General features: G+C 40.4%; 46 non-coding genes and 2 pseudogenes across 46 annotated transcripts; all 48 read left to right on the top strand.

Annotated features, from left to right (window-relative positions):
- The first annotated feature begins 217 nt into the window (after positions 1-217).
- On the top strand, positions 218-336 carry LOC146037574 (5S ribosomal RNA). Its single transcript, XR_014461238.1, has one exon. It is a non-coding gene; the product is annotated as a 5S ribosomal RNA (ribosomal RNA).
- A 345-nt stretch (positions 337-681) lies between these two features.
- Positions 682-800, top strand: LOC146037532 (5S ribosomal RNA). The gene has a single exon (XR_014461200.1). It is a non-coding gene; the product is annotated as a 5S ribosomal RNA (ribosomal RNA).
- Positions 801-2278: 1478 nt separating this feature from the next.
- LOC146038885 (5S ribosomal RNA) lies at positions 2279-2397 on the top strand. The gene has a single exon (XR_014462438.1). It is a non-coding gene; the product is annotated as a 5S ribosomal RNA (ribosomal RNA).
- A 345-nt stretch (positions 2398-2742) lies between these two features.
- Positions 2743-2861, top strand: LOC146037531 (5S ribosomal RNA). Its single transcript, XR_014461199.1, has one exon. It is a non-coding gene; the product is annotated as a 5S ribosomal RNA (ribosomal RNA).
- Positions 2862-3206: 345 nt separating this feature from the next.
- Positions 3207-3325, top strand: LOC146037530 (5S ribosomal RNA). Its single transcript, XR_014461198.1, has one exon. It is a non-coding gene; the product is annotated as a 5S ribosomal RNA (ribosomal RNA).
- Positions 3326-3670: 345 nt separating this feature from the next.
- Positions 3671-3789, top strand: LOC146037528 (5S ribosomal RNA). Its single transcript, XR_014461196.1, has one exon. It is a non-coding gene; the product is annotated as a 5S ribosomal RNA (ribosomal RNA).
- A 345-nt stretch (positions 3790-4134) lies between these two features.
- On the top strand, positions 4135-4253 carry LOC146039098 (5S ribosomal RNA). The gene has a single exon (XR_014462634.1). It is a non-coding gene; the product is annotated as a 5S ribosomal RNA (ribosomal RNA).
- Positions 4254-4598: 345 nt separating this feature from the next.
- Positions 4599-4717, top strand: LOC146039083 (5S ribosomal RNA). Its single transcript, XR_014462620.1, has one exon. It is a non-coding gene; the product is annotated as a 5S ribosomal RNA (ribosomal RNA).
- Positions 4718-5064: 347 nt separating this feature from the next.
- Positions 5065-5183, top strand: LOC146037527 (5S ribosomal RNA). The gene has a single exon (XR_014461195.1). It is a non-coding gene; the product is annotated as a 5S ribosomal RNA (ribosomal RNA).
- A 345-nt stretch (positions 5184-5528) lies between these two features.
- On the top strand, positions 5529-5647 carry LOC146038326 (5S ribosomal RNA). The gene has a single exon (XR_014461927.1). It is a non-coding gene; the product is annotated as a 5S ribosomal RNA (ribosomal RNA).
- A 345-nt stretch (positions 5648-5992) lies between these two features.
- On the top strand, positions 5993-6111 carry LOC146038902 (5S ribosomal RNA). Its single transcript, XR_014462454.1, has one exon. It is a non-coding gene; the product is annotated as a 5S ribosomal RNA (ribosomal RNA).
- Positions 6112-6456: 345 nt separating this feature from the next.
- Positions 6457-6575, top strand: LOC146037525 (5S ribosomal RNA). The gene has a single exon (XR_014461194.1). It is a non-coding gene; the product is annotated as a 5S ribosomal RNA (ribosomal RNA).
- A 346-nt stretch (positions 6576-6921) lies between these two features.
- On the top strand, positions 6922-7040 carry LOC146037524 (5S ribosomal RNA). Its single transcript, XR_014461193.1, has one exon. It is a non-coding gene; the product is annotated as a 5S ribosomal RNA (ribosomal RNA).
- Positions 7041-7386: 346 nt separating this feature from the next.
- LOC146037523 (5S ribosomal RNA) lies at positions 7387-7505 on the top strand. Its single transcript, XR_014461192.1, has one exon. It is a non-coding gene; the product is annotated as a 5S ribosomal RNA (ribosomal RNA).
- Positions 7506-7850: 345 nt separating this feature from the next.
- On the top strand, positions 7851-7969 carry LOC146038505 (5S ribosomal RNA). Its single transcript, XR_014462092.1, has one exon. It is a non-coding gene; the product is annotated as a 5S ribosomal RNA (ribosomal RNA).
- A 345-nt stretch (positions 7970-8314) lies between these two features.
- Positions 8315-8433, top strand: LOC146039551 (5S ribosomal RNA). Its single transcript, XR_014463046.1, has one exon. It is a non-coding gene; the product is annotated as a 5S ribosomal RNA (ribosomal RNA).
- A 345-nt stretch (positions 8434-8778) lies between these two features.
- LOC146038752 (5S ribosomal RNA) lies at positions 8779-8897 on the top strand. The gene has a single exon (XR_014462317.1). It is a non-coding gene; the product is annotated as a 5S ribosomal RNA (ribosomal RNA).
- A 345-nt stretch (positions 8898-9242) lies between these two features.
- LOC146038318 (5S ribosomal RNA) lies at positions 9243-9361 on the top strand. Its single transcript, XR_014461920.1, has one exon. It is a non-coding gene; the product is annotated as a 5S ribosomal RNA (ribosomal RNA).
- Positions 9362-9706: 345 nt separating this feature from the next.
- Positions 9707-9825, top strand: LOC146039594 (5S ribosomal RNA). Its single transcript, XR_014463085.1, has one exon. It is a non-coding gene; the product is annotated as a 5S ribosomal RNA (ribosomal RNA).
- Positions 9826-10171: 346 nt separating this feature from the next.
- LOC146038555 (5S ribosomal RNA) lies at positions 10172-10290 on the top strand. The gene has a single exon (XR_014462137.1). It is a non-coding gene; the product is annotated as a 5S ribosomal RNA (ribosomal RNA).
- A 345-nt stretch (positions 10291-10635) lies between these two features.
- Positions 10636-10754, top strand: LOC146040236 (5S ribosomal RNA). Its single transcript, XR_014463391.1, has one exon. It is a non-coding gene; the product is annotated as a 5S ribosomal RNA (ribosomal RNA).
- A 345-nt stretch (positions 10755-11099) lies between these two features.
- LOC146038517 (5S ribosomal RNA) lies at positions 11100-11218 on the top strand. The gene has a single exon (XR_014462103.1). It is a non-coding gene; the product is annotated as a 5S ribosomal RNA (ribosomal RNA).
- A 345-nt stretch (positions 11219-11563) lies between these two features.
- On the top strand, positions 11564-11682 carry LOC146037522 (5S ribosomal RNA). The gene has a single exon (XR_014461191.1). It is a non-coding gene; the product is annotated as a 5S ribosomal RNA (ribosomal RNA).
- A 345-nt stretch (positions 11683-12027) lies between these two features.
- LOC146039457 (5S ribosomal RNA) lies at positions 12028-12146 on the top strand. Its single transcript, XR_014462961.1, has one exon. It is a non-coding gene; the product is annotated as a 5S ribosomal RNA (ribosomal RNA).
- A 344-nt stretch (positions 12147-12490) lies between these two features.
- Positions 12491-12609, top strand: LOC146037521 (5S ribosomal RNA). The gene has a single exon (XR_014461190.1). It is a non-coding gene; the product is annotated as a 5S ribosomal RNA (ribosomal RNA).
- Positions 12610-12954: 345 nt separating this feature from the next.
- On the top strand, positions 12955-13073 carry LOC146037892 (5S ribosomal RNA). The gene has a single exon (XR_014461529.1). It is a non-coding gene; the product is annotated as a 5S ribosomal RNA (ribosomal RNA).
- Positions 13074-13418: 345 nt separating this feature from the next.
- On the top strand, positions 13419-13537 carry LOC146038417 (5S ribosomal RNA). Its single transcript, XR_014462010.1, has one exon. It is a non-coding gene; the product is annotated as a 5S ribosomal RNA (ribosomal RNA).
- Positions 13538-13883: 346 nt separating this feature from the next.
- LOC146039285 (5S ribosomal RNA) lies at positions 13884-14002 on the top strand. The gene has a single exon (XR_014462803.1). It is a non-coding gene; the product is annotated as a 5S ribosomal RNA (ribosomal RNA).
- Positions 14003-14347: 345 nt separating this feature from the next.
- Positions 14348-14466, top strand: LOC146039678 (5S ribosomal RNA; annotated as a pseudogene).
- A 345-nt stretch (positions 14467-14811) lies between these two features.
- LOC146039082 (5S ribosomal RNA) lies at positions 14812-14930 on the top strand. The gene has a single exon (XR_014462619.1). It is a non-coding gene; the product is annotated as a 5S ribosomal RNA (ribosomal RNA).
- A 345-nt stretch (positions 14931-15275) lies between these two features.
- On the top strand, positions 15276-15394 carry LOC146037520 (5S ribosomal RNA). Its single transcript, XR_014461189.1, has one exon. It is a non-coding gene; the product is annotated as a 5S ribosomal RNA (ribosomal RNA).
- A 345-nt stretch (positions 15395-15739) lies between these two features.
- Positions 15740-15858, top strand: LOC146039080 (5S ribosomal RNA). Its single transcript, XR_014462618.1, has one exon. It is a non-coding gene; the product is annotated as a 5S ribosomal RNA (ribosomal RNA).
- A 345-nt stretch (positions 15859-16203) lies between these two features.
- Positions 16204-16322, top strand: LOC146037519 (5S ribosomal RNA). The gene has a single exon (XR_014461188.1). It is a non-coding gene; the product is annotated as a 5S ribosomal RNA (ribosomal RNA).
- A 344-nt stretch (positions 16323-16666) lies between these two features.
- Positions 16667-16785, top strand: LOC146039792 (5S ribosomal RNA; annotated as a pseudogene).
- A 345-nt stretch (positions 16786-17130) lies between these two features.
- Positions 17131-17249, top strand: LOC146037518 (5S ribosomal RNA). Its single transcript, XR_014461187.1, has one exon. It is a non-coding gene; the product is annotated as a 5S ribosomal RNA (ribosomal RNA).
- A 345-nt stretch (positions 17250-17594) lies between these two features.
- Positions 17595-17713, top strand: LOC146039293 (5S ribosomal RNA). Its single transcript, XR_014462810.1, has one exon. It is a non-coding gene; the product is annotated as a 5S ribosomal RNA (ribosomal RNA).
- A 346-nt stretch (positions 17714-18059) lies between these two features.
- Positions 18060-18178, top strand: LOC146037516 (5S ribosomal RNA). The gene has a single exon (XR_014461185.1). It is a non-coding gene; the product is annotated as a 5S ribosomal RNA (ribosomal RNA).
- A 345-nt stretch (positions 18179-18523) lies between these two features.
- Positions 18524-18642, top strand: LOC146037514 (5S ribosomal RNA). The gene has a single exon (XR_014461184.1). It is a non-coding gene; the product is annotated as a 5S ribosomal RNA (ribosomal RNA).
- A 345-nt stretch (positions 18643-18987) lies between these two features.
- Positions 18988-19106, top strand: LOC146038013 (5S ribosomal RNA). The gene has a single exon (XR_014461640.1). It is a non-coding gene; the product is annotated as a 5S ribosomal RNA (ribosomal RNA).
- A 345-nt stretch (positions 19107-19451) lies between these two features.
- Positions 19452-19570, top strand: LOC146038411 (5S ribosomal RNA). Its single transcript, XR_014462004.1, has one exon. It is a non-coding gene; the product is annotated as a 5S ribosomal RNA (ribosomal RNA).
- A 345-nt stretch (positions 19571-19915) lies between these two features.
- LOC146038646 (5S ribosomal RNA) lies at positions 19916-20034 on the top strand. The gene has a single exon (XR_014462221.1). It is a non-coding gene; the product is annotated as a 5S ribosomal RNA (ribosomal RNA).
- Positions 20035-20379: 345 nt separating this feature from the next.
- On the top strand, positions 20380-20498 carry LOC146038645 (5S ribosomal RNA). The gene has a single exon (XR_014462220.1). It is a non-coding gene; the product is annotated as a 5S ribosomal RNA (ribosomal RNA).
- A 345-nt stretch (positions 20499-20843) lies between these two features.
- Positions 20844-20962, top strand: LOC146039226 (5S ribosomal RNA). Its single transcript, XR_014462750.1, has one exon. It is a non-coding gene; the product is annotated as a 5S ribosomal RNA (ribosomal RNA).
- Positions 20963-21307: 345 nt separating this feature from the next.
- Positions 21308-21426, top strand: LOC146039372 (5S ribosomal RNA). Its single transcript, XR_014462882.1, has one exon. It is a non-coding gene; the product is annotated as a 5S ribosomal RNA (ribosomal RNA).
- Positions 21427-21771: 345 nt separating this feature from the next.
- On the top strand, positions 21772-21890 carry LOC146039582 (5S ribosomal RNA). The gene has a single exon (XR_014463074.1). It is a non-coding gene; the product is annotated as a 5S ribosomal RNA (ribosomal RNA).
- A 345-nt stretch (positions 21891-22235) lies between these two features.
- On the top strand, positions 22236-22354 carry LOC146037513 (5S ribosomal RNA). Its single transcript, XR_014461183.1, has one exon. It is a non-coding gene; the product is annotated as a 5S ribosomal RNA (ribosomal RNA).
- Positions 22355-22699: 345 nt separating this feature from the next.
- LOC146039079 (5S ribosomal RNA) lies at positions 22700-22818 on the top strand. Its single transcript, XR_014462617.1, has one exon. It is a non-coding gene; the product is annotated as a 5S ribosomal RNA (ribosomal RNA).
- A 345-nt stretch (positions 22819-23163) lies between these two features.
- On the top strand, positions 23164-23282 carry LOC146037512 (5S ribosomal RNA). The gene has a single exon (XR_014461182.1). It is a non-coding gene; the product is annotated as a 5S ribosomal RNA (ribosomal RNA).
- Positions 23283-23460: the final 178 nt, after the last annotated feature.

Raw genomic sequence — 23460 nt, 5'->3', positions numbered from 1 at the left:
ATTGACTGTACACAGAGCCGGCTATTGGCTACTGTGTACAGGATGGGCGTGGGGGTGTCCTCGAATGCTAGGGTGGCGTGGAATGCATTGGAGCCAAGGGAAGCAGCAATGTCTGCTGGTCTCTCTTCCTCTCTCCTGCTTCAGCTTCTCCGTTATGACTGGGGGGGGCGCCACAAACATTTTGGCAGGGGGGAGCAAAATTTATAGTTACGTCACTGCCTACAGCCATACCACATTGGATACGCCCAATCTCATCTGATCTTGGAAGCTAAGCAGTGTTGGGCCTGGTTAGTACTTGGGTGGGAGACCACATGGGAACACCAGGTGCTGTAGGTTTTTCCCATTACTGGCAAATTGTTTTTATTCTCTAGCTTTTTAAATTGGAAACTTTTTTCTCTTTATTGACAGTACAGACATTTGGAAGAGGTCAAACAGACACAATAGCCATCACCTAAAAACTTACCACACTGTTTAGGCCCAATTCCAACTGCTTTTGGGAGCTAAACAGTGTTGAGCCTCTTTAGTAGTTTAATTTGAGACCACCTGCTAATATCATGTCCTGTAGGTCTTTTTACATTACCAACACATGATTTTTTTCAGTAAGCCAATATAGTTAGGACACTTTTTTATTAGCTTACCTGGTTATAGAAGTAGAAGAGGGCAAAAAAGTGCCAGTATCTCACCTACAGCCATACCACATTGGATACGCCCAATCTCGTCTGATCTTGGAAGCTAAGCAGTGTTGGGCCTGGTTAGTACTTGGGTGGGAGACCACATGGGAACACCAGGTGCTGTAGGTTTTTTCCCATTAATGGCAAATTGTTTTTATTCTCTTGCTATTTAAATTGGAAACTTTTTATTTTTATTGCCAATACAGACATTTGGGACAGGTCAAACAGACACAATAGCCATCACCTAAAAACTTACCACACTGTTTAGGCCCAATTCCAACTGCTTTTGGGAGCTAAACAGTGTTGAGCCTCTTTATTAGTTTAATTTGAGACCACCTGCTAATATCATGTCCTGTAGGTCTTTTTACATTACCAACACATGATTTTTTTCAGTAAGCCAATATAGTTAGGAAACTTTTTTAGGTACTCTTTACCTATCACGGCGCCCATCGCGGGCATCGCGGGTACATTTATGTCTGGCCGCGACGCGACCGACGCGATGCCCGCGATTTCCCATTGAAACCCATGTTAAACATGGAAATCGCGTCGGTCGCGTCGCGGCCGGCCATAAATGTGCACACGATGGCCGCGACGCGATGCCCACGATTTGCCATAGGAATCAATGTTAAAAGGCCCGATGGACACGATTTTCATGTTAAATGGCTGAATGGACCCGATTTTACCATAGCAAACAATGTTAAATGGGCCTTAGAGCCCAAATACTTACCCTGAACTCTGAAATGGCCCCCCAAATTGTTTACGCCACCCCACGATCAACGTCAACCCGAAGCGTGGCGAGCGCAGCGAGCCCGCGAGGGGCGGCGGTACGCGTCTTCCGACCTTTTCATACCCCCACTATCCACATCGGCGTGGAGTTGAGAATAGAATAGTGTGGCGAGCGCAGCGAGCCACCGAGCCCGAAGCGTGGCGAGCGGCCGCGGATATCTTCACAGATATACGCGTCCCCTCGCGGGCTTCACAGGTATCCGCGTCCCCTTGCGGGGCTCGCTGCGCTCGCCACGCTTCGCGCTCGCCACACTATTCTATTCTCAACTCCACGCCGACGTGGATAGTGGGGGTATGAAAAGGTCGGAGGACTCGTACCGCCGCCCCTCGCGGGCTCGCTGCGCTCGCCACGCTTCGGGTTGACGTTGATCGTGGGGTGGCGTAAACAATTGGGGGGGACATTTCAGAGTTCAGGGTAAGTATTTGGGCTCTAAGGCCCATTTAACATTGTTTCCTATGGTAAAATCGGGTCCATTCAGCCATTTAACATGAAAATCGGGTCCATCGGGCCTTTTAACATTGATTCCTATGGCAAATCGTGGGCATCGCGTCGCGGCCATCGTGTGCACATTTATGGCTGGCCGCGACGCGACCGACGCGATGTCCATGTTTAACATGGTTTTCAATGGGAAATCGTGGACATCGCGTCGGTCGCGTCGCGTCCGGGCATCTTTAGCCCGCATACGACGCGACCGACGAGATTTTTTACCTCACGATGCCCACGATCAAGATCGTGGGCGCCGTGCTAGGTAAAGAGTACCCTTTTTTATTAGCTTACCTGGTTATAGAAGTAGAAGATGGCAAAAAAGTGCCTGTATCTCACCTACAGCCATACCACATTGGATACGCCCAATCTCGTTTGATCTTGGAATCTAAGCAGTGTTGGGCCTGGTTAGTACTTGGGTGGGAGACCACATGGGAACACCAGGTGCTGTAGGTTTTTTCCCATTAATGGCAAATTGTTTTTATTCTCTTGCTATTTAAATTGGAAACTTTTTATTTTTATTGCCAATACAGACATTTGTGACAGTTCGAACAGACACAATAGCCATCACCTAAAAACTTACCACACTGTTTAGGCCCAATTCCAACTGCTTTTGGGAGCTAAACAGTGTTGAGCCTCTTTAGTAGTTTAGTTTGAGACCACCTGCTAATATCATGTCCTGTAGGTCTTTTTACATTACCAACACATGATTTTTTTCAGTAAGCCAATATAGTTAGGAAACTTTTTTATTAGCTTACCTGGTTATAGAAGTAGAAGAGGGCAAAAAAGTGCCGGTATCTCACCTACAGCCATACCACATTGGATACGCCCAATCTCGTCTGATCTTGGAAGCTAAGCAGTGTTGGGCCTGGTTAGTACTTGGGTGGGAGACCACATGGGAACACCAGGTGCTGTAGGTTTTTTTCCCATTAATGGCAAATTGTTTTTATTCTCTTGCTATTTAAATTGGAAACTTTTATTTTTATTGCCAATACAGACATTTGGGACAGGTCAAACAGACACAATAGCCATCACCTAAAAACTTACCACACTGTTTAGGCCCAATTCCAACTGCTTTTGGGAGCAAAACAGTGTTGAGCCTCTTTAGTAGTTTAATTTGAGACCACCTGCTAATATCATGTCCTGTAGGTCTTTTTACATTACCAACACATGATTTTTTTCAGTAAGCCAATATAGTTAGGAAACTTTTTTATTAGCTTACCTGGTTATAGAAGTAGAAGAGGGCAAAAAAGTGCCTGCATCTCACCTACAGCCATACCACATTGGATACGCCCAATCTCGTCTGATCTTGGAAGCTAAGCAGTGTTGGGCCTGGTTAGTACTTGGGTGGGAGACCACATGGGAACACCAGGTGCTGTAGGTTTTTCCCATTACTGGCAAATTGTTTTTATTCTCTAGCTTTTTAAATTGGAAACTTTTTTCTCTTTATTGACAGTACAGACATTTGGAAGAGGTCAAACAGACACAATAGCCATCACCTAAAAACTTACCACACTGCTTAGGCCCAATTCCAACTGCTTTTGGGAGCTAAACAGTATTGATCCTCTTTAGTAGTTTAATTTGAGACCACCTGCTAATATCATGTCCTGTAGGTCTTCTTACATTACCAACACATGATTTTTTTCAGTAAGCCAATATAGTTAGGAAACTTTTTTATTAGCTTACCTGGTTATAGAAGTAGAAGAGGGCAAAAAAGTGCCTGTATCTCACCTACAGCCATACCACATTGGATACGCCCAATCTCGTCTGATCTTGGAAGCTAAGCAGTGTTGGGCCTGGTTAGTACTTGGGTGGGAGACCACATGGGAACACCAGGTGCTGTAGGTTTTTCCCATTACTGGCAAATTGTTTTTATTCTCTAGCTTTTTAAATTGGAAACTTTTTTCTCTTTATTGACAGTACAGACATTTGGAAGAGGTCAAACAGACACAATAGCCATCACCTAAAAACTTACCACACTGTTTAGGCCCAATTCCAACTGCTTTTGGCAGCTAAACAGTGTTGAGCCTCTTTAGTAGTTTAATTTGAGACCACCTGCTAATACCATGTCCTGTAGGTCTTTTTACATTACCAACACATGATTTTTTTCAGTAAGGCAATACAGTTAGGAAACTTTTTTATTAGCTTACCTGGTTATAGAAGTAGAAGAGGGCAAAAAAGTGCCTGTATCTCACCTACAGCCATACCACATTGGATACGCCCAATCTTGTCTGATCTTGGAAGCTAAGCAGTGTTGGGCCTGGTTAGTACTTGGGTGGAAGACCACATGGGAACTCCAGGTGCTGTAGGTTTTTCCCATTACTGGCAAATTGTTTTTATTCTCTAGCTTTTTAAATTGGAAACTTTTTTCTCTTTATTGACAGTACAGATATTTGGAAGAGGTCAAACAGACACAATAGCCATCACCTAAAAACTTACCACACTGCTAAGGCCCAATTCCAACTGCTTTTGGGAGCTAAACAGTGTTGAGCCTCTTTAGTAGTTTAATTTGAGACCACCTGCTAATATCATGTCCTGTAGGTCTTTTTACATTACCAACACATGATTTTTTTCAGTAAGCCGATATAGTTAGGAAACTTTTTTATTAGCTTACCTGGTTATAGAAGTAGAAGAGGGCAAAAAAGTGCCTGTATCTCACCTACAGCCATACCACATTGGATACGCCCAATCTCATCTGATCTTGGAAGCTAAGCAGTGTTGGGCCTGGTTAGTACTTGGGTGGGAGACCACATGGGAACACCAGGTGCTCTAGTTTTTTCCCATTACTGGCAAATTGTTTTTATTCTCTAGCTTTTTAAATTGGAAACTTTTTTCTCTTTATTGACAGTACAGACATTTGGAAGAGGTCAAACAGACACAATAGCCATCACCTAAAAACTTACCACACTGTTTAGGCCCAATTCCAACTGCTTTTGGCAGCTAAACAGTGTTGAGCCTCTTTAGTAGTTTAATTTGAGACCACCTGCTAATATCATGTCCTGTAGGTCTTTTTACATTACCAACACATTATTTTTTTCAGTAAGCCAATATAGTTAGGAAACTTTTTTATTAGCTTAACCTGGTTATAGAAGTAGAAGAGGGCAAAAAAAGTGCCTGCATCTCACCTACAGCCATACCACATTGGATACGCCCAATCTCGTCTGATCTTGGAAGCTAAGCAGTGTTGGGCCTGGTTAGTACTTGGGTGGGAGACCACATGGGAACACCAGGTGCTGTAGGTTTTTCCCATTACTGGCAAATTGTTTTTATTCTCTAGCTTTTTAAATTTTAAACTTTTTTCTCTTTATTGACAGTACAGACATTTGGAAGAGGTCAAACAGACACAATAGCCATCACCTAAAAACTTACCACACTGCTAAGGCCCAATTCCAACTGCTTTTGGGAGCTAAACAGTGTTGAGCCTCTTTAGAAGTTTAATTTGAGACCACCTGCTATTATCATGTCCTGTAGGTCTTTTTACATTACCAACACATGATTTTTTTCAGTAAGCCAATATAGTTAGGAAACTTTTTTATTAGCTTACCTGATTATAGAAGTAGAAGAGGGCAAAAAAGTGCCTGTATCTCACCTACAGCCATACGACATTGGATACGCCCAATCTCATCTGATCTTGGAAGCTAAGCAGTGTTGGGCCTGGTTAGTACTTGGGTGGGAGACCACATGGGAACACCAGGTGCTGTAGGTTTTTCCCATTACTGGCAAATTGTTTTTATTCTTTAGCTTTTTAAATTGGAAACTTTTTTCTCTTTATTGACAGTACAGACATTTGGAAGAGGTCAAACAGACACAATAGCCATCACCTAAAAACTTACCACACTGTTTAGGCCCAATTCCAACTGCTTTTGGCAGCTAAACAGTGTTGAGCCTCTTTAGTAGTTTAATTTGAGACCACCTGCTAATATCATGTCCTGTAGGTCTTTTTACATTACCAACACATGAATTTTTTCAGTAAGGCAATACAGTTAGGAAACTTTTTTATTAGCTTTCCTGGTTATAGAAGTAGAAGAGGGCAAAAAAGTGCCGGTATCTCACCTACAGCCATACCACATTGGATACGCCCAATCTCGTCTGATCTTAGAAGCTAAGCAGTGTTGGGCCTGGTCAGTACTTGGGTGGGAGACCACATGGGAACACCAGGTGCTGTAGGTTTTTTCCCATTAATGGCAAATTGTTTTTATTCTCTTGCTATTTAATTTGGAAACTTTTTATTTTTATTGCCAATACAGACTTTTGGGACAGGTCAAACAGACACAATAGCCATCACCTAAAAACTTACCACACTGTTTAGGCCCAATTCCAACTGCTTTTCGGAGCTAAACAGTGTTGAGCCTCTTTAGTAGTTTAATTTGAGACCACCTGCTAATATCATGTCCTGTAGGTCTTTTTACATTACCAACACATGATTTTTTTCAGTAAGCCAATATAGTTAGGAAACTTTTTTATTAGCTTACCTGGTTATAGAAGTAGAAGAGGGCAAAAAAGTGCCTGTATCTCACCTACAGCCATACCACATTGGATACGCCCAATCTCGTCTGATCTTGGAAGCTAAGCAGTGTTGGGCCTGGTTAGTACTTGGGTGGGAGACCACATGGGAACACCAGGTGCTGTAGGTTTTTTTCCCATTAATGGCAAATTGTTTTTATTCTCTTGCTATTTAAATTGGAAACTTTTTATTTTTATTGCCAATACAGACATTTGGGACAGGTCAAACAGACACAATAGCCATCACCTAAAAACTTACCACACTGTTTAGGCCCAATTCCAACTGCTTTTGGGAGCAAAACAGTGTTGAGCCTCTTTAGTAGTTTAATTTGAGACCACCTGCTAATATCATGTCCTGTAGGTCTTTTTACATTACCAACACATGATTTTTTTCAGTAAGCCAATATAGTTAGGAAACTTTTTTATTAGCTTACCTGGTTATAGAAGTAGAAGAGGGCAAAAAAGTGCCTGCATCTCACCTACAGCCATACCACATTGGATACGCCCAATCTCGTCTGATCTTGGAAGCTAAGCAGTGTTGGGCCTGGTTAGTACTTGGGTGGGAGACCACATGGGAACACCAGGTGCTGTAGGTTTTTCCCATTACTGGCAAATTGTTTTTTAATCTCTAGCTTTTTAAATTGGAAACTTTTTTCTCTTTATTGACAGTACAGACATTTGGAAGAGGTCAAACAGACACAATAGCCATCACCTAAAAACTTACCACACTGCTTAGGCCCAATTCCAACTGCTTTTGGGAGCTAAACAGTATTGATCCTCTTTAGTAGTTTAATTTGAGACCACCTGCTAATATCATGTCCTGTAGGTCTTCTTACATTACCAACACATGATTTTTTTCAGTAAGCCAATATAGTTAGGAAACTTTTTTATTAGCTTACCTGGTTATAGAAGTAGAAGAGGGCAAAAAAGTGCCTGTATCTCACCTACAGCCATACCACATTGGATACGCCCAATCTCGTCTGATCTTGGAAGCTAAGCAGTGTTGGGCCTGGTTAGTACTTGGGTGGGAGACCACATGGGAACACCAGGTGCTGTAGGTTTTTCCCATTACTGGCAAATTGTTTTTATTCTCTAGCTTTTTAAATTGGAAACTTTTTTCTCTTTATTGACAGTACAGACATTTGGAAGAGGTCAAACAGACACAATAGCCATCACCTAAAAACTTACCACACTGTTTAGGCCCAATTCCAACTGCTTTTGGCAGCTAAACAGTGTTGAGCCTCTTTAGTAGTTTAATTTGAGACCACCTGCTAATACCATGTCCTGTAGGTCTTTTTACATTACCAACACATGATTTTTTTCAGTAAGGCAATACAGTTAGGAAACTTTTTTATTAGCTTACCTGGTTATAGAAGTAGAAGAGGGCAAAAAAGTGCCTGTATCTCACCTACAGCCATACCACATTGGATACGCCCAATCTTGTCTGATCTTGGAAGCTAAGCAGTGTTGGGCCTGGTTAGTACTTGGGTGGGAGACCACATGGGAACTCCAGGTGCTGTAGGTTTTTCCCATTACTGGCAAATTGTTTTTATTCTCTAGCTTTTTAAATTGGAAACTTTTTTCTCTTTATTGACAGTACAGATATTTGGAAGAGGTCAAACAGACACAATAGCCATCACCTAAAAACTTACCACACTGCTAAGGCCCAATTCCAACTGCTTTTGGGAGCTAAACAGTGTTGAGCCTCTTTAGTAGTTTAATTTGAGACCACCTGCTAATATCATGTCCTGTAGGTCTTTTTACATTACCAACACATGATTTTTTTCAGTAAGCCGATATAGTTAGGAAACTTTTTTATTAGCTTACCTGGTTATAGAAGTAGAAGAGGGCAAAAAAGTGCCTGTATCTCACCTACAGCCATACCACATTGGATACGCCCAATCTCATCTGATCTTGGAAGCTAAGCAGTGTTGGGCCTGGTTAGTACTTGGGTGGGAGACCACATGGGAACACGAGGTGCTCTAGTTTTTTCCCATTACTGGCAAATTGTTTTTATTCTCTAGCTTTTTAAATTGGAAACTTTTTTCTCTTTATTGACAGTACAGACATTTGGAAGAGGTCAAACAGACACAATAGCCATCACCTAAAAACTTACCACACTGCTTAGGCCCAATTCCAACTGCTTTTGGGAGCTAAACAGTATTGATCCTCTTTAGTAGTTTAATTTGAGACCACCTGCTAATGTCATGTCCTGTAGGTCTTCTTACATTACCAACACATGATTTTTTTCAGTAAGCCAATATAGTTAGGAAACTTTTTTATTAGCTTACCTGGTTATAGAAGTAGAAGAGGGCAAAAAAGTGCCTGTATCTCACCTACAGCCATACCACATTGGATACGCCCAATCTCGTCTGATCTTGGAAGCTAAGCAGTGTTGGGCCTTGTTAGTACTTGGGTGGGAGACCACATGGGAACACCAGGTGCTGTAGGTTTTTCCCATTACTGGCAAATTGTTTTTATTCTCTAGCTTTTTAAATTGGAAACTTTTTTCTCTTTATTGACAGTACAGACATTTGGAAGAGGTCAAACAGACACAATAGCCATCACCTAAAATCTTACCACACTGTTTAGGCCCAATTCCAACTGCTTTTGGCAGCTAAACAGTGTTGAGCCTCTTTAGTAGTTTAATTTGAGACCACCTGCTAATACCATGTCCTGTAGGTCTTTTTACATTACCAACACATGATTTTTTTCAGTAAGGCAATACAGTTAGGAAACTTTTTTATTAGCTTACCTGGTTATAGAAGTAGAAGAGGGCAAAAAAGTGCCTGTATCTCACCTACAGCCATACCACATTGGATACGCCCAATCTTGTCTGATCTTGGAAGCTAAGCAGTGTTGGGCCTGGTTAGTACTTGGGTGGGAGACCACATGGGAACTCCAGGTGCTGTAGGTCTTTCCCATTACTGGCAAATTGTTTTTATTCTCTAGCTTTTTAAATTGGAAACTTTTTTCTCTTTATTGACAGTACAGATATTTGGAAGAGGTCAAACAGACACAATAGCCATCACCTAAAAACTTACCACACTGCTAAGGCCCAATTCCAACTGCTTTTGGGAGCTAAACAGTGTTGAGCCTCTTTAGTAGTTTAATTTGAGACCACCTGCTAATATCATGTCCTGTAGGTCTTTTTACATTACCAACACATGATTTTTTTCAGTAAGCCGATATAGTTAGGAAACTTTTTTATTAGCTTACCTGGTTATAGAAGTAGAAGAGGGCAAAAAAGTGCCTGTATCTCACCTACAGCCATACCACATTGGATACGCCCAATCTCATCTGATCTTGGAAGCTAAGCAGTGTTGGGCCTGGTTAGTACTTGGGTGGGCGACCACATGGGAACACGAGGTGCTCTAGTTTTTTCCCATTACTGGCAAATTGTTTTTATTCTCTAGCTTTTTAAATTGGAAACTTTTTTCTCTTTATTGACAGTACAGACATTTGGAAGAGGTCAAACAGACACAATAGCCATCACCTAAAAACTTACCACACTGTTTAGGCCCAATTCCAACTGCTTTTGGCAGCTAAACAGTGTTGAGCCTCTTTAGTAGTTTAATTTGAGACCACCTGCTAATATCATGTCCTGTAGGTCTTTTTACATTACCAACACATTATTTTTTTCAGTAAGCCAATATAGTTAGGAAACTTTTTTATTAGCTTACCTGGTTATAGAAGTAGAAGAGGGCAAAAAAAGTGCCTGCATCTCACCTACAGCCATACCACATTGGATACGCCCAATCTCGTCTGATCTTGGAAGCTAAGCAGTGTTGGGCCTGGTTATTACTTGGGTGGGAGACCACATGGGAACACCAGGTGCTGTAGGTTTTTCCCATTACTGGCAAATTGTTTTTATTCTCTAGCTTTTTAAATTTTAAACTTTTTTCTCTTTATTGACAGTACAGACATTTGGAAGAGGTCAAACAGACACAATAGCCATCACCTAAAAACTTACCACACTGCTAAGGCCCAATTCCAACTGCTTTTGGGAGCTAAACAGTGTTGAGCCTCTTTAGAAGTTTAATTTGAGACCACCTGCTATTATGATGTCCTGTAGGTCTTTTTACATTACCAACACATGATTTTTTTCAGTAAGCCAATATAGTTAGGAAACTTTTTTATTAGCTTACCTGTTTATAGAAGTAGAAGAGGGCAAAAAAGTGCCTGTATCTCACCTACAGCCATACCACATTGGATACGCCCAATCTCATCTGATCTTGGAAGCTAAGCAGTGTTGGGCCTGGTTAGTACTTGGGTGGGAGACCACATGGGAACACCAGGTGCTGTAGGTTTTTCCCATTACTGGCAAATTGTTTTTATTCTTTAGCTTTTTAAATTGGAAACTTTTTTCTCTTTATTGACAGTACAGACATTTGGAAGAGGTCAAACAGACACAATAGCCATCACCTAAAAACTTACCACACTGTTTAGGCCCAATTCCAACTGCTTTTGGCAGCTAAACAGTGTTGAGCCTCTTTAGTAGTTTAATTTGAGACCACCTGCTAATATCATGTCCTGTAGGTCTTTTTACATTACCAACACATGAATTTTTTCAGTAAGGCAATACAGTTAGGAAACTTTTTTATTAGCTTTCCTGGTTATAGAAGTAGAAGAGGGCAAAAAAGTGCCGGTATCTCACCTACAGCCATACCACATTGGATACGCCCAATCTCGTCTGATCTTAGAAGCTAAGCAGTGTTGGGCCTGGTTAGTACTTGGGTGGGAGACCACATGGGAACACCAGGTGCTGTAGGTTTTTTCCCATTAATGGCAAATTGTTTTTATTCTCTTGCTATTTAATTTGGAAACTTTTTATTTTTATTGCCAATACAGACTTTTGGGACAGGTCAAACAGACACAATAGCCATCACCTAAAAACTTACCACACTGTTTAGGCCCAATTCCAACTGCTTTTCGGAGCTAAACAGTGTTGAGCCTCTTTAGTAGTTTAATTTGAGACCACCTGCTAATATCATGTCCTGTAGGTCTTTTTACATTACCAACACATGATTTTTTTCAGTAAGCCAATATAGTTAGGAAACTTTTTTATTAGCTTACCTGGTTATAGAAGTAGAAGAGGGCAAAAAAGTGCCTGTATCTCACCTACAGCCATACCACATTGGATACGCCCAATCTCGTCTGATCTTGGAAGCTAAGCAGTGTTGGGCCTGGTTAGTACTTGGGTGGGAGACCACATGGGAACACCAGGTGCTGTAGGTTTTTTCCCATTAATGGCAAATTGTTTTTATTCTCTTGCTATTTAAATTGGAAACTTTTTATTTTTATTGCCAATACAGACATTTGGGACAGGTCAAACAGACACAATAGCCATCACCTAAAAACTTACCACACTGTTTAGGCCCAATTCCAACTGCTTTTGGGAGCTAAACAGTGTTGAGCCTCTTTAGTAGTTTAATTTGAGACCACCTGCTAATATCATGTCCTGTAGGTCTTTTTACATCACCAACACATGATTTTTTTCAGTAAGCCAATATAGTTAGGAAACTTTTTTATTAGCTTACCTGGTTATAGAAGTAGAAGAGGGCAAAAAAGTGCCTGCATCTCACCTACAGCCATACCACATTGGATACGCCCAATCTCGTCTGATCTTAGAAGCTAAGCAGTGTTGGGACTGGTTAGTACTTGGGTGGGAGACCACATGGGAACACCAGGTGCTGTAGGTTTTTCCCATTACTGGCAAATTGTTTTTATTCTCTAGCTTTTTAAATTGGAAACTTTTTTCGCTTTATTGACAGTACAGACATTTGGAAGAGGTCAAACAGACACAATAGCCATCACCTAAAAACTTACCACACTGTTTAGGCCCAATTCCAACTGCTTTTGGCAGCTAAACAGTGTTGAGCCTCTTTAGTAGTTTAATTTGAGACCACCTGCTAATATCATATCCTGTAGGTCTTTTTACATTACCAACACATGATTTTTTTCATTAAGGCAATACAGTTAGGAAACTTTTTATTAGCTTACCTGGTTATAGAAGTAGAAGAGGGCAAAAAAGTGCCTGTATCTCACCTACAGCCATACCACATTGGATACGCCCAATCTCGTCTGATCTTGGAAGCTAAGCAGTGTTGGGCCTGGTTAGTACTTGGGTGGGAGACCACATGGGAACACCAGGTGCTGTAGGTTTTTTCCCATTAATGGCAAATTGTTTTTATTCTTTTGCTATTTAAATTGGAAACTTTTTATTTTTATTGCCAATACAGACATTTGGGACAGGTCAAACAGACACAATAGCCATCACCTAAAAACTTACCACACTGTTTAGGCCCAATTCCAACTGCTTTTGGGAGCTAAACAGTGTTGAGCCTCTTTAGTAGTTTAATTTGAGACCACCTGCTAATATCATGTCCTGTAGGTCTTTTTACATTACCAACACATGATTTTTTTCAGTAAGCCAATATAGTTAGGAAACTTTTTTATTAGCTTACCTGGTTATAGAAGTAGAAGAGGGCAAAAAAGTGCCTGCATCTCACCTACAGCCATACCATATTGGATACGCCCAATCTCGTCTGATCTTGGAAGCTAAGCAGTGTTGGGCCTGGTTAGTACTTGGGTGGGAGACCACATGGGAACACCAGGTGCTGTAGGTTTTTCCCATTACTGGCAAATTGTTTTTAATCTCTAGCTTTTTAAATTGGAAACCTTTTTCTCTTTATTGACAGTACAGACATTTGGAAGAGGTCAAACAGACACAATAGCCATCACCTAAAAACTTACCACACTGCTTAGGCCCAATTCCAACTGCTTTTGGGAGCTAAACAGTATTGAGCCTCTTTAGTAGTTTAATTTGAGACCATCTGCTAATATCATGTCCTGTAGGTCTTCTTACATTACCAACACATGATTTTTTTCAGTAAGCCAATATAGTTAGGAAACTTTTTTATTAGCTTACCTGGTTATAGAAGTAGAAGAGGGCAAAAAAGTGCCTTTATCTCACCTACAGCCATACCACATTGGTTGCGCCCAATCTCATCTGATCTTGGAAGCTAAGCAGTGTTGGGCCTGGTTAGTACTTGGGTGGGAGACCACATGGGAACATTAGGTGCTGTAGGTTTTTCCCATTACTTACAAATTTATTTTTATTCTCTAGCTTTTTAAATTGGAAACTTTTTTCTCTTTATTGACAGTACAGACATTTGGAAGAGGTCAAACAGACACAATAGCCATCACCTAAAAACTTACCACACTGTTTAGGCCCAATTCCAACTGCTTTTGGCAGCTAAACAGTGTTGAGCCTCTTTAGTAGTTTAATTTGAGACCACCTGCTAATATCATGTCCTGTAGGTCTTTTTACATTACCAACACATGATTTTTTTCAGTAAGGCAATACAGTTAGGAAACTTTTTTATTAGCTTACCTGGTTATAGAAGTAGAAGAGGGCAAAAAAGTGCCTGTATCTCACCTACAGCCATACCACATTGGATACGCCCAATCTTGTCTGATCTTGGAAGCTAAGCAGTGTTGGGCATGGTTAGTACTTGGGTGGGAGACCACATGGGAACTCCAGGTGCTGTAGGTTTTTCCCATTACTGGCAAATTGTTTTTATTCTCTAGCTTTTTAAATTGGAAACTTTTTTCTCTTTATTGACAGTACAGACATTTGGAAGAGGTCAAACAGACACAATAGCCATCACCTAAAAACTTACCACACTGTTTAGGCCCAATTCCAACTGCTTTTGGCAACTAAACAGTGTTGAGCCTCTTTAGTAGTTTAATTTGAGACCACCTGCTAATATCATGTCCTGTAGGTCTTTTTACATTACCAACACATGATTTTTTTCAGTAAGGCAATACAGTTAGGAAACTTTTTTATTAGCTTACCTGGTTATAGAAGTAGAAGAGGGCAAAAAAGTGCCTGTATCTCCCCTACAGCCATACCACATTGGATACGCCCAATCTTGTCTGATCTTGGAAGCTAAGCAGTGTTGGGCCTGGTTAGTACTTGGGTGGGAGACCACAAGTGAACACCAGGAGCTGTAGGTTTTTCCCATTACTGGCAAATTGTTTTTATTCTCTAGCTTTTTAAATTTTAAACTTTTTTCTCTTTATTGACAGTACAGACATTTGGAAGAGGTCAAACAGACACAATAGCCATCACCTAAAAACTTACCACACTGCTAAGGCCCAATTCCAACTGCTTTTGGGAGCTAAACAGTGTTGAGCCTCTTTAGTAGTTTAATTTGAGACCACCTGCTAATATCATGTCCTGTAGGTCTTTTTACATTACCAACACATGATTTTTTTCAGTAAGCCGATATAGTTAGGAAACTTTTTTATTAGCTTACCTGGTTATAGAAGTAGAAGAGGGCAAAAAAGTGCCTGTATCTCACCTACAGCCATACCACATTGGATACGCCCAATCTCATCTGATCTTGGAAGCTAAGCAGTGTTGGGCCTGGTTAGTACTTGGGTGGGAGACCACATGGGAACACCAGGTGCTCTAGTTTTTTCCCATTACTGGCAAATTGTTTTTATTCTCTAGCTTTTTAAATTGGAAACTTTTTTCTCTTTATTGACAGTACAGACATTTGGAAGATGTCAAACAGACACAATAGCCATCACCTAAAAACTTACCACACTGTTTAGGCCCAATTCCAACTGCTTTTGGCAGCTAAACAGTGTTGAGCCTCTTTAGTAGTTTAATTTGAGACCACCTGCTAATATCATGTCCTGTAGGTCTTTTTACATTACCAACACATTATTTTTTTCAGTAAGCCAATATAGTTAGGAAACTTTTTTATTAGCTTACCTGGTTATAGAAGTAGAAGAGGGCAAAAAAGTGCCTGCATCTCACCTACAGCCATACCACATTGGATACGCCCAATCTCGTCTGATCTTGGAAGCTAAGCAGTGTTGGGCCTGGTTAGTACTTGGGTGGGAGACCACATGGGAACACCAGGTGCTGTAGGTTTTTCCCATTACTGGCAAATTGTTTTTATTCTCTAGCTTTTTAAATTTTAAACTTTTTTCTCTTTATTGACAGTACAGACATTTGGAAGAGGTCAAACAGACACAATAGCCATCACCTAAAAACTTACCACACTGCTAAGGCCCAATTCCAACTGCTTTTGGGAGCTAAACAGTGTTGAGCCTCTTTAGTAGTTTAATTTGAGACCACCTGCTAATATCATGTCCTGTAGGTCTTTTTACATTACCAACACATGATTTTTTTCAGTAAGCCGATATAGTTAGGAAACTTTTTTATTAGCTTACCTGGTTATAGAAGTAGAAGAGGGCAAAAAAGTGCCTGTATCTCACCTACAGCCATACCACATTGGATACGCCCAATCTCATCTGATCTTGGAAGCTAAGCAGTGTTGGGCCTGGTTAGTACTTGGGTGGGAGACCACATGGGAACACCAGGTGCTCTAGTTTTTTCCCATTACTGGCAAATTGTTTTTATTCTCTAGCTTTTTAAATTGGAAACTTTTTTCTCTTTATTGACAGTACAGACATTTGGAAGATGTCAAACAGACACAATAGCCATCACCTAAAAACTTACCACACTGTTTAGGCCCAATTCCAACTGCTTTTGGCAGCTAAACAGTGTTGAGCCTCTTTAGTAGTTTAATTTGAGACCACCTGCTAATATCATGTCCTGTAGGTCTTTTTACATTACCAACACATTATTTTTTTCAGTAAGCCAATATAGTTAGGAAACTTTTTTATTAGCTTACCTGGTTATAGAAGTAGAAGAGGGCAAAAAAGTGCCTGCATCTCACCTACAGCCATACCACATTGGATACGCCCAATCTCGTCTGATCTTGGAAGCTAAGCAGTGTTGGGCCTGGTTAGTACTTGGGTGGGAGACCACATGGGAACACCAGGTGCTGTAGGTTTTTCCCATTACTGGCAAATTGTTTTTATTCTCTAGCTTTTTAAATTTTAAACTTTTTTCTCTTTATTGACAGTACAGACATTTGGAAGAGGTCAAACAGACACAATAACCATCTCCTAAAACTTACCACACTGCTAAGGCCCAATTCCAACTGCTTTTGGGAGCTAAACAGTGTTGAGCCTCTTTAGTAGTTTAATTTGAGACCACCTGCTAATATCATGTCCTGTAGGTCTTTTTACATTACCAACACATGATTTTTTTCAGTAAGCCGATATAGTTAGGAAACTTTTTTATTAGCTTACCTGGTTATAGAAGTAGAAGAGGGCAAAAAAGTGCCTGTATCTCACCTACAGCCATACCACATTGGATACGCCCAATCTCATCTGATCTTGGAAGCTAGGCAGTGTTGTGCCTGGTTAGTACTTGGGTGGGAGACTACATGGGAACACCAGGTGCTCTAGTTTTTTCCCATTACTGGCAAATTGTTTTTATTCTCTAGCTTTTTAAATTGGAAACTTTTTTCTCTTTATTGACAGTACAGACATTTGGAAGAGGTCAAACAGACACAATAGCCATCACCTAAAAACTTACCACACTGTTTAGGCCCAATTCCAACTGCTTTTGGCAGCTAAACAGTGTTGAGCCTCTTTAGTAGTTTAATTTGAGACCACCTGCTAATATCATGTCCTGTAGGTCTTTTTACATTACCAACACATTATTTTTTTCAGTAAGCCAATATAGTTAGGAAACTTTTTTATTAGCTTACCTGGTTATAGAAGTAGAAGAGGGCAAAAAAGTGCCTGCATCTCACCTACAGCCATACCACATTGGATACGCCCAATCTCGTCTGATCTTGGAAGCTAAGCAGTGTTGGGCCTGGTTAGTACTTGGGTGGGAGACCACATGGGAACACCAGGTGCTGTAGGTTTTTCCCATTAATGGCTAATTGTTTTTATTCTCTAGCTTTTTAAATTTTAAACTTTTTTCTCTTTATTGACAGTACAGACATTTGGAAGAGGTCAAACAGACACAATAGCCATCACCTAAAAACTTACCACACTGTTTAGGCCCAATTCCAACTGCTTTTGGGAGCTAAACAGTGTTGAGCCTCTTTAGTAGTTTAATTTGAGACCACCTGCTAATATCATGTCCTGTAGGTCTTTTTACATTACCAACACATGATTTTTTTCAGTAAGCCGATATAGTTAGGAAACTTTTTTATTAGCTTACCTGGTTATAGAAGTAGAAGAGGGCAAAAAAGTGCCTGTATCTCACCTACAGCCATACCACATTGGATCCGCCCAATCTCATCTGATCTTGGAAGCTAAGCAGTGTTGGGCCTGGTTAGTACTTGGGTGGGAGACCACATGGGAACACCAGGTGCTCTAGTTTTTTCCCATTACTGGCAAATTGTTTTTATTCTCTAGCTTTTTAAATTGGAAACTTTTTTCTCTTTATTGACAGTACAGACATTTGGAAGAGGTCAAACAGACACAATAGCCATCACCTAAAAACTTACCACACTGTTTAGGCCCAATTCCAACTGCTTTTGGCAGCTAAACAGTGTTGAGCCTCTTTAGTAGTTTAATTTGAGACCACCTGCTAATATCATGTCCAGTAGGTCTTTTTACATTACCAACACATGATTTTTTTTCAGTAAGCCAATATAGTTAGGAAACTTTTTTATTAGCTTTCCTGGTTATAGAAGTAGAAGAGGGCAAAAAAGTGCCGGTATCTCACCTACAGCCATACCACATTGGATACGCCCAATCTCGTCTGATCTTGGAAGCTAAGCAGTGTTGGGCCTGGTTAGTACTTGGGTGGGAGACCACATGGGAACACCAGGTGCTGTAGGTTTTTTCCCATTAATGGCAAATTGTTTTTATTCTCTTGCTATTTAAATTGGAAACTTTTTATTTTTATTGCCAATACAGACTTTTGGGACAGGTCAAACAGACACAATAGCCATCACCTAAAAACTTACCACACTGTTTAGGCCCAATTCCAACTGCTTTTCGGAGCTAAACAGTGTTGAGCCTCTTTAGTAGTTTAATTTGAGACCACCTGCTAATATCATGTCCTGTAGGTCTTTTTACATTACCAACACATTATTTTTTTCAGTAAGCCAATATAGTTAGGAAACTTTTTTATTAGCTTACCTGGTTATAGAAGTAGAAGAGGCCAAAAAAGTGCCTGTATTTCACCTACAGCCATACCACATTGGATACGCCCAATCTCGTCTGATCTTGGAAGCTAAGCAGTGTTGGGCCTGGTTAGTACTTGGGTGGGAGACCACATGGGAACACCAGGTGCTGTAGGTTTTTCCCATTACTGGCAAATTGTTTTTATTCTCTAGCTTTTTAAATTGGAAACTTTTTTCTCTTTATTGACAGTACAGACATTTGGAAGAGGTCAAACAGACACAATAGCCATCACCTAAAAACTTACCACACTGTTTAGGCCCAATTCCAACTGCTTTTGGCAGCTAAACAGTGTTGAGCCTCTTTAGTAGTTTAATTTGAGACCACCTGCTAATATCATGTCCTGTAGGTCTTTTTACATTACCAACACATGATTTTTTTCAGTAAGCCAATATAGTTAGGAAACTTTTTTATTAGCTTACCTGGTTATAGAAGTAGAAGAGGGCAAAAAAGTGCCGGTATCTCACCTACAGCCATACCAAATTGGATACACCCAATCTCGTCTGATCTTGGAAGCTAAGCAGTGTTGGGCCTGGTTAGTACTTGGGTGGGAGACCACATGGGAACACCAGGTGCTGTAGGTTTTTTCCCATTAATGGCAAATTGTTTTTATTCTCTTGCTATTTAAATTGGAAACTTTTTATTTTTATTGCCAATACAGACTTTTGGGACAGGTCAAACAGACACAATAGCCATCACCTAAAAACTTACCACACTGTTTAGGCCCAATTCCAACTGCTTTTGGGAGCTAAACAGTGTTGAGCCTCTTTAGTAGTTTAATTTGAGACCACCTGCTAATATCATGTCCTGTAGGTCTTTTTACATTACCAACACATTATTTTTTTCAGTAAGCCAATATAGTTAGGAAACTTTTTTATTAGCTTACCTGGTTATAGAAGTAGAAGAGGGCAAAAAAGTGCCTGCATCTCACCTACAGCCATACCACATTGGATACGCCCAATCTTGTCTGATCTTGGAAGCTAAGCAGTGTTGGGCCTGGTTAGTACTTGGGTGGGAGACCACATGGGAACACCAGGTGCTGTAGGTTTTTCCCATTACTGGCAAATTGTTTTTATTCTCTAGCTTTTTAAATTTTAAACTTTTTTCTCTTTATTGACAGTACAGACATTTGGAAGAGGTCAAACAGACACAATAGCCATCACCTAAAAACTTACCACACTGCTAAGGCCCAATTCCAACTGCTTTTGGGAGCTAAACAGTGTTGAGCCTCTTTAGTAGTTTAATTTGAGACCACCTGCTAATATCATGTCCTGTAGGTCTTTTTACATTACCAACACATGATTTTTTTCAGTAAGCCGATATAGTTAGGAAACTTTTTTATTAGCTTACCTGGTTATAGAAGTAGAAGAGGGCAAAAAAGTGCCTGTATCTCACCTACAGCCATACCACATTGGATACGCCCAATCTCGTCTGATCTTGGAAGCTAGGCAGTGTTGGGCCTGGTTAGTACTTGGGTGGGAGACCACATGGGAACACCAGGTGCTGTAGGTTTTTCCCATTACTGGCAAATTGTTTTTATTCTCTAGCTTTTTAAATTGGAAACTTTTTTCTCTTTATTGACAGTACAGACATTTGGAAGAGGTCAAACAGACACAATAGCCATCACCTAAAAACTTACCACACTGTTTAGGCCCAATTCCAACTGCTTTTGGCAGCTAAACAGTGTTGAGCCTCTTTAGTAGTTTAATTTGAGACCACCTGCTAATATCATGTCCTGTAGGTCTTTTTACATTACCAACACATTATTTTTTTCAGTAAGCCAATATAGTTAGGAAACTTTTTTATTAGCTTACCTGGTTATAGAAGTAGAAGAGGGCAAAAAAGTGCCTGTATCTCACCTACAGCCATACCACATTGGATACGCCCAATCTCGTCTGATCTTGGAAGCTAGGCAGTGTTGGGCCTGGTTAGTACTTGGGTGGGAGACCACATGGGAACACCAGGTGCTGTAGGTTTTTCCCATTAATGGCAAATTGTTTTTATTCTCTAGCTTTTTAAATTGGAAACTTTTTTCTCTTTATTGACAGTACAGACATTTGGAAGAGGTCAAACAGACACAATAGCCATCACCTAAAAACTTACCACACTGTTTAGGCCCAATTCCAACTGCTTTTGGCAGCTAAACAGTGTTGAGCCTCTTTAGTAGTTTAATTTGAGACCACCTGCTAATATCATGTCCTGTAGGTCTTTTTACATTACCAACACATTATTTTTTTCAGTAAGCCAATATAGTTAGGAAACTTTTTTATTAGCTTACCTGGTTATAGAAGTAGAAGAGGGCAAAAAAGTGCCTGTATCTCACCTACAGCCATACCACATTGGATACACCCAATCTCGTCTGATCTTGGAAGCTAAGCAGTGTTGGGCCTGGTTAGTACTTGGGTGGGAGACCACATGGGAACACCAGGTGCTGTAGGTTTTTTCCCATTAATGGCAAATTGTTTTTATTCTCTTGCTATTTAAATTGGAAACTTTTTATTTTTATTGCCAATACAGACATTTGGGACAGGTCAAACAGACACAATAGCCATCACCTAAAAACTTACCACACTGTTTAGGCCCAATTCCAACTGCTTTTGGGAGCTAAACAGTGTTGAGCCTCTTTAGTAGTTTAATTTGAGACCACCTGCTAATATCATGTCCTGTAGGTCTTTTTACATCACCAACACATGATTTTTTTCAGTAAGCCAATATAGTTAGGAAACTTTTTTATTAGCTTACCTGGTTATAGAAGTAGAAGAGGGCAAAAAAGTGCCTGCATCTCACATACAGCCATACCACATTGGATACGCCCAATCTCGTCTGATCTTGGAAGCTAAGCAGTGTTGGGACTGGTTAGTACTTGGGTGGGAGACCACATGGGAACACCAGGTGCTGTAGGTTTTTCCCATTACTGGCAAATTGTTTTTATTCTCTAGCTTTTTAAATTGGAAACTTTTTTCTCTTTATTGACAGTACAGACATTTGGAAGAGGTCAAACAGACACAATAGCCATCACCTAAAAACTTACCACACTGTTTAGGCCCAATTCCAACTTTTTTTGGCAGCTAAACAGTGTTGAGCCTCTTTAGTAGTTTAATTTGAGACCACCTGCTAATATCATGTCCTGTAGTTTTTTTTACATTACCAACACATGATTTTTTTCAGTAAGCCAATATAGTTAGGAAACTTTTTTATTAGCTTACCTGGTTATAGAAGTAGAAGAGGGCAAAAAAGTGCCTGTATCTCACCTACAGCCATACCACATTGGATACGCCCAATCTCATCTGATCTTGGAAGCTAGGCAGTGTTGGGCCTGGTTAGTACTTGGGTGGGAGACCACATGGGAACACCAGGTGCTCTAGTTTTTTCCCATTACTGGCAAATTGTTTTTATTCTCTAGCTTTTTAAATTGGAAACTTTTTTCTCTTTATTGACAGTACAGACATTTGGAAGAGGTCAAACAGACACAATAGCCATCACCTAAAAACTTACCACACTGTTTAGGCCCAATTCCAACTGCTTTTGGCAGCTAAACAGTGTTGAGCCTCTTTAGTAGTTTAATTTGAGACCACCTGCTAATATCATGTCCTGTAGGTCTTTTTACATTACCAACACATTATTTTTTTCAGTAAGCCAATATAGTTAGGAAACTTTTTTATTAGCTTACCTGGTTATAGAAGTAGAAGAGGGCAAAAAAGTGCCTGCCTCTCACCTACAGCCATACCACATTGGATACGCCCAATCTCGTCTGATCTTGGAAGCTAAGCAGTGTTGGGCCTGGTTAGTACTTGGGTGGGAGACCACATGGGAACACCAGGTGCTGTAGGTTTTTCCCATTACTGGCAAATTGTTTTTATTCTCTAGCTTTTTAAATTTTAAACTTTTTTCTCTTTATTGACAGTACAGACATTTGGAAGAGGTCAAACAGACACAATAGCCATCACCTAAAAACTAACCACACTGCTAAGGCCCAATTCCAACTGCTTTTGGGAGCTAAACAGTGTTGAGCCTCTTTAGTAGTTTAATTTGAGACCACCTGCTAATATCATGTCCTGTAGGTCTTTTTACATTACCAACACATGATTTTTTTCAGTAAGCCGATATAGTTAGGAAACTTTTTTATTAGCTTACCTGGTTATAGAAGTAGAAGAGGGCAAAAAAGTGCCTGCATCTCACCTACAGCCATACCACATTGGATACGCCCAATCTCATCTGATCTTGGAAGCTAAGCAGTGTTGGGCCTGGTTAGTACTTGGGTGGGAGACCACATGGGAACACCAGGTGCTCTAGTTTTTTCCCATTACTGGCAAATTGTTTTTATTCTCTAGCTTTTTAAATTGGAAACTTTTTTCTCTTTATTGACAGTACAGACATTTGGAAGAGGTCAAACAGACACAATAGCCATCACCTAAAAACTTACCACACTGTTTAGGCCCAATTCCAACTGCTTTTGGCAGGTAAACAGTGTTGAGCCTCTTTAGTAGTTTAATTTGAGACCACCTGCTAATATCATGTCCTGTAGGTCTTTTTACATTACCAACACATTATATTTTTCAGTAAGCAAATATAGTTAGGAAACTTTTTTATTAGCTTACCTGGTTATAGAAGTAGAAGAGGGCAAAAAAGTGCCTGCATCTCACCTACAGCCATACCACATTGGATACGCCCAATCTCGTCTGATCTTGGAAGCTAAGCAGTGTTGGGCCTGGTTAGTACTTGGGTGGGAGACCACATGGGAACACCAGGTGCTGTAGGTTTTTCCCATTACTGGCAAATTGTTTTTATTCTCTAGCTTTTTAAATTGGAAACTTTTTATTTTTATTGCCAATACAGACTTTTGGGACAGGTCAAACAGACACAATAGCCATCACCTAAAAACTTACCACACTGTTTAGGCCCAATTCCAACTGCTTTTCGGAGCTAAACAGTGTTGAG

This window comes from Crinia signifera, chromosome 9 (assembly GCF_055691185.1).
Source record: "Crinia signifera chromosome 9, ASM5569118v1, whole genome shotgun sequence".
NCBI lineage: Eukaryota > Metazoa > Chordata > Amphibia > Anura > Myobatrachidae > Crinia > Crinia signifera.
The sequence above is the reverse complement of the archived record's forward strand: the minus strand, read 5'-3'. Positions and strand labels throughout refer to the sequence as shown.